Source organism: Gambusia affinis, linkage group LG22, assembly GCF_019740435.1.
Source record: "Gambusia affinis linkage group LG22, SWU_Gaff_1.0, whole genome shotgun sequence".
Taxonomy (NCBI): Eukaryota; Metazoa; Chordata; class Actinopteri; order Cyprinodontiformes; family Poeciliidae; genus Gambusia; species Gambusia affinis.
This window is the reverse complement of record NC_057889.1, coordinates 20,770,683-20,777,097: the sequence shown is the minus strand read 5'-3', so window position 1 is coordinate 20,777,097 and position 6,415 is coordinate 20,770,683.

Below are 6,415 nucleotides of genomic sequence, written 5' to 3'. Positions count from 1 at the left end.
AAAAGTGTAACAAGCTAAACACATCATCAAACTGCATTGACCTGCAGTGCATCAAGAAGGGTTGGAAACACCTTCAATTGAGGTATTTGGCCAGAAGATGGAGCCATTTTCCTTATAATAAAGCAGATGCAAACCGGGCTGAAATCTGTAATTTCTTTCAGTTCACACTGTTATGATTTCCTTCGTCTTCTTCACTGTAAAGAAACCTTTGTTTTCACAGCATTTTATCTCAACTCAGTTACTGGGAGCTTCGGCCACAAGCTCTGTCAAAGCTGAATTCAGAGCTCAAATCCTCTATTTAATATTTAACATGTGTGCTGCACAGATCTATTTGTGTTGACGTTTTGTTTATCCAGTGTGGACAAATCCTGCAATCATTCACAGTGCTGTGCTTGTTTGAACCATTTTCTATCGAATACTGTTATATTGTTTGAAATACACCAGAATGCCGGCCCTCCAGGACCGACTTTGGGGACCCCTGCTGTAAAACATGTAACAAGACAGACAGTTGTAGCCTATTGTTGCTTTTATTTAGTTGATTTCACTGTAAAATGGTCAAAGGGTGCTTGTGTGGTCAGCTGCACAAACAGAAAAGGATGCAAACTGAAATTATTTTGACTCACACCATTGGAGAGGAAAGAAGACAATAACGGATAACACCTTTTACAAGGTAACAGTTCATTTACTTCATTTAAGATCAGTGACATGTATGTTGCTCCAACACCTGAATAAGATGCGAGTGTCACTGCCATGATTTTTCATTACTGATCACGCAAATAAGTTTATTCACATGTGATTTCAATTTAACTACTTATTTAATGGGAACATAGCAATGATAAAGTTGCAGTGGCTTGGGGGGAAGAGGGTGACATTAGCAGAATTTAGACAATGATTTGCACACATTTGTACTGCAAATGCAGTTACTGACTACAATAAAACACATTCTCCAGCACTCTGTTTTCTTCAACACTGCAGACCAACAACCATAGCAGTTGCAATACTGTAAGTGAGAGGTTGGAATTAAACACATATGACACCCACTCATAGAAAAAATATTTAGAAAAATTAAAACATGTTTTTAAACTTCTTGCAGAGGGCTCACGAAGAGCTTCTGATTGACATTTGCTTTTCTGTCGCGCTAGTGAGGCTCCAGCTGTTACGTCAAATAAAACCTGCTCTCTTTGTGTCTCAGCAGCTCTTAATGAATGTCAGATCTTTGCGTGTTTTTTGGTGAAAATGTCAACATTTTAATTGAGCCGAGAAAGGCACACACCTGCAGGCGGAAATCATGTATTTGAGGAACACACTCAGAAGCACAGCTGTCTAATGAGACTGCGCTGTACCTACAGGAGACGCCGCAGTCTTGTTCACACCGACCTAAAGGCCAAAGATGTTATTTACCCAAATGGAGGCTGAATACGTGACTGGGCACTTTGAGTCTCTCCACATCTTCCTCTTAAAGGAAATGAAGAATGTGACATTTGCAGGCATCCAAAATTGGTTTCTAATTGTCACGTTTTGTTGTTGCACAGCAGAAAATGAGACAAAAGACAAATACGACACACACACATGCATACACACAGTCGTGTTTTCATATCTTCTGGGGAATTTTCATTGACTTCCATTCATTTTATAAAGCCTTACCCTAACCCCATCCTACCATCACATAATTAACCTTAACTCTAACCAAAAGACAATTCACACCTTAATCCTAAACCTAACCTCTAAAGGCATTTCCCCAAGAAAAAGTCCCCACAAGGAGCAATGGTCCCCACAATGTAGACAGAGATAGGTCCCCACAAGGCTACAAAAACCCGGTTCACACACACACACACACACACACACACCAGTATGGTTGTAAACCCCCTGGAAGATTTGCATATAATTAGAGTGGATGTGAGACTTCGGTGGCAATCAAAGTACACAGGGCCTGGGTGTGCTAGATAAGCTCTGATCCAACCACCTTACTGTCTACACACTTCCAGCCCATCAGTACAAACGCTGCAAAAAAAAAAAAGAAAACTGCTTCTGGAGACCCGATGTATCATCTCACTGGATTTTAACATTTGATGTAATATAGAGAGTTAATGAGAGTTTGTGATCAGTCATGCAATACTGCTATGGTGTCAAACAAGAGTGTTTTTATCTTTTTATATATAAATGATGCAGAGGATCAGGTTATTTTATATAGTACTTTATTTAACAAAGTAGACAACAAAGAGCACATTGCACTCATCAGAATGGAAGAAACTGTTCATGTAGCTGATTTTAAACAGAAAAACACATCTAGGTGCAAACACAGAAAACTTGTCAGAATGGAGTAAGTTTTTTTAGGTACTAATGAATCCAGTGTTTAAAACAGTAGATGCACACCACTGAAGAATAAAGAGCAAAAAAAAAAAACCACCTCCATCAACAAAGGCATTCATAAGTATACATTAAAGGTATTCAATATGACTGAAAAACGTTTCATGACATAACCATTTCGTATCAGTCAATATCGTTAATTACAGATTAGTTTTTGGTTTTAAATATCCTGCCAAACTAGCGACATGACCTTTCCTCTTTTATCCACAATTTCCACCGGAGATGTTTTCTCCTTTCACTCTTTTTTTATTTTTAAGCAGTTATGAACCACAGTGGTGAAACTGCTCCCACCTATTCTGTGGACCCCCTACTGTCCAGTCGAGTATACATATCCCCTCGTGACTAATTCCTTCATTTCCCACAATCCAAATGGATACTAGCAAGTTTGATGGGCTGGTTGGGCATCTAGTTAGTTCCATAACAAAACTGAGTAGGAGGGACATATCAAGAGTATTTTTTTTTTCATCACTGAGCACCAGGCTGTTTCCTGGAATTAGTTTGTGTCAAAGCTGAGTCAATACAGATCAAACTGTTAAAGGGGCAGTTTGATCAGCATAATTCTCTTTTCAGCAGGAGGTGTCCATTACGGTTCATGCATGTTTAACTCCAGTCAGGTTTCCACTCAGATTTAATTCACCTTTTGGTCAAATTAATTTGTCAAATCATCTATACATAGAGTCCACATTTCCATTGTGTAAAATCTGACATAATTCCATCTTTAGGAGAACAGATAACCTGCCTCAGAAACTGCTGGAATAGAGCGAAGTTATTTTATGGCAGCTGTGGCATAGCCTTGTGATCAGAGATCCGTCAGAGACTCATTTTACTGAGACATTGTACTTCCATTTTTGTACAATGGAAGGGACTCTAAATGCTCTGTAAGCCTGTACTGGCTTTCAGGGCTTTTGTCTTTGTTTTTGTGTTTTTCTAGTTCAAAATGCAAATAAAAATATTTTTAAAAAAATAAAAAAAAGGAATTCAGGAGGATTTTAAAATTCAAATTATATTATACTTGTTTCAAATATTTAACACTATAGTTATGGCAAAAAGACATTAGAATTGATGATGTCGTCCACTGTTTAGAGAGGAAGGTCTTGTATCCTGTTGTTACTCTGTATGTTGATTAGTTATTTCTTGTGTTTCTTTTAATAGAACTATATGTTCTGTGTTCTGGCCTGTCAGTTGAAGAGTGAGATGTTTTGGTTTTTTATGCTGAGTTACAAAGTATGAAAGTTTGTCACTGGTTTCTCAATTCTTGACTATTTTTATTTTTTTTTTTTTTTTGACTTTTTATTCTTGTGTTTTTATGCTCTAAATGACTTTAAGCTGCTTTGTGGCTCAGATATGCAAATAATTTTGATTGATTGATTGATAATATGCACCGTCCTAATCCAATAAAGAAAATAAAATTATACAAAACATAGTCTTGCAGAGTCAGATTATATTTTACTTCTCTGAGATATTTTCCAACATCACCACTTGAGGTCAGTGTTTAATATCTTTCCTCTCGTTCTTCATGGATTTAAAGCATTTGGTCCTCCTGCTGCTGTCTTTTCGCTGCGCTCTGCCATTCAGCATGGAGGATGTAGGCACTAGGCAAACTGACTGACACGGCGCTGTCGCAGATGCAGATGCAGCTGCAGAGCGGTGGATGTGAACTCTGCTCCGTTATTAGCAAATACCATGGAAAAGCCCACACAGGATTCCGCACTCTGGCGTGTTTCAAGATGAATCACGGGTGTCTAAAAGCTGCACTTCTTCTTTCTTGATCCCTGCGTTGGAACCGATGCCAGGCGCTTCGCTGATCTGCTGCAGGCGAGAACATGTGGAGCTGCAGCCTCCGACAGCACATACAGGCTTTTATTTTCCAGTTTAACCCTTCCTTCACTTTGTAAAGAGAATGACAGGAAGCTGGTTTGAAGCTGCTAAAAAAACAGTCATTTTTTGAGAAATGAGTAGTGCGTGTTGAAAAACAAAAGTTAAGGATCTTTAACGTGATGTTTTTTAAGAGGTTACATGCAGTTGTTATATTACCTGCAGGAGGTAAAGCTACAGCATTTAACTTTTACTTTTATGTTTTTTCACATATTTGTGAAAACTATGACTATGTCCTTACAGTTTAATATGAGACAATCTGTGAGAGTAAAAAAAAAAATTAGCTTCTCAGCCATTTCCCAGTTCTTCCAATACTGACTGCAGAAGTATACCACTCACTCAGAAATAACTAATCAGAGTCAGGAGAAGGGTCTTAACGCTGTCAACCATGCTCATGTATTCTGCTCAGACTCTCTCCCTTGGTTTCTGCTACGCCAAAACTGGTTCTTCACAACTGGCTAGTTAGCATGACCACTAACATTTTCCTGGAATGGTAAGTTGTTTCCATGAGGATCATTGGCAGTGCTAAGACCCTCCTCCTGGCTCTGATTGGTTGTGTTTGACTGGGAGCGGTGCCTTTCTACAGAGTCAGTCAGGGAGAAGGCAGAAGAACTTGATGGGTTTTTTTGTTTTGTTGTTTTTTAAAGGTTTTCTTAACTGACTTCTCTTTATTTGAGAGAAGTCAGACAGGAAAGTGGGTAATGAGAAAAGGGGAAGGTCTGATGCCTGATGGCAAAGGTCATCAGGCCAGGAATCAAACCTGTGACGGCCAGGTCAAAGACTGAGGCCTCCATACATGAGTTGTGCTTTAGCCCTGTGCCACCGGCGCGCCCCCAGCTTGATGTTTTTCACAGATTATCAGTCTCATACTGTTAAGGCACTGCTACAGTTTTAACAAATATCTAAATAAACAAAAATTTTTCATGAAAGTTACATGCTGTAGCTTTAAATATCTTCAATCAATAAAAATCTAGAGGAGTTAGTTCAAAAGGAGGGAGAGCCAGAACAAAATGGACTTCTACGCTCACAAAACCACTTCAATCTCAAAAATGTCTCAGTGATTTATGCAAAACTCTACTTTGTAAACCATCCATACGTTTGCAGTGGGCAGGTATTTACGCACCAGCCAACCTTTATGTACGTTGGAAGTTGAGGGTTGTTGCTCTCCTCACCCAGCATGTAAATGAGTCTATCTGGTGGAAGCAGACACAGTAAAACAGCCGAGAGTTCCGACCTGCGGACACATCTCAGAACCATCCGGGCTCTCCTCTCTGTAATTACTGCGGCTGAACCTCTGAAGTCCCAGTAGATTCTCTGGGTTACCTGCAGGACTGCTGTTTGTACACAATGTGACAATGTTACGGAGAGAGCTCTGTTAGAGGGCGGCCCAGGCGGACGGAGATCTGCTGGACGGGCGAGTTTTGCTGCAAAGTCACAGCGTGACGCCTCTTCAGCCGAGAATCAAAGGGGGAAAAACTGCAGAGACGGGGCCGCACGGCTCACTGCACTCTTCTGAATATCAATCAGTTTTCCCGGAACCGGACAGCCGACTGTTTCCCGTCAAACACCGGCGGCAAATTGGCTATTGTTGCAGCAAAGGGAAGATAATTCAGTGTCCTGGTGAGCAGCCAGAGATTTTGGCCAATGAAGACAAAGGGATCATCCAGGTTATGAAGCTCGTTAGTGACTTCCTTTTGCTTCCCACATTTTCACATCTCACAAGCTACAATCCACTTAAGCCCACCTTGTAATGTCTCTGAGAGTTCACCTTGATCTACCTAATCAATAGATTCCCCTAAAGCAGCAACAACAGGCTTGGCAATTTGCCCCCCTTTAAGCGGAGCAGGGGAATTGGGTTCATTTATTTAATAGTGCCTTCGCTGCTGGTTGTCCTACTTAAAGTGTTCCAGAAAAAAAATACAAAAAGAAATTTATATTGTCTTTTGCCTTTCCGCTTCTTCTCTTTTCCTTTCATCTTTCTGGTGTTTCTCTAGCCAATCCCAGAGCGCACCATCTTTTTCCAACTAATTTGTTCAGGCTGGTATCTCTTCGGCAGACGAGGGCGGCTGGTGCATGTTTGACTTTCACTCACCTCTCTAATTCCACTCGGTTCTTTTCTCGACTGCCGATGGGGATGTTTACTCGCCTTCCGAGGCTGCAACCAGAAACTAGA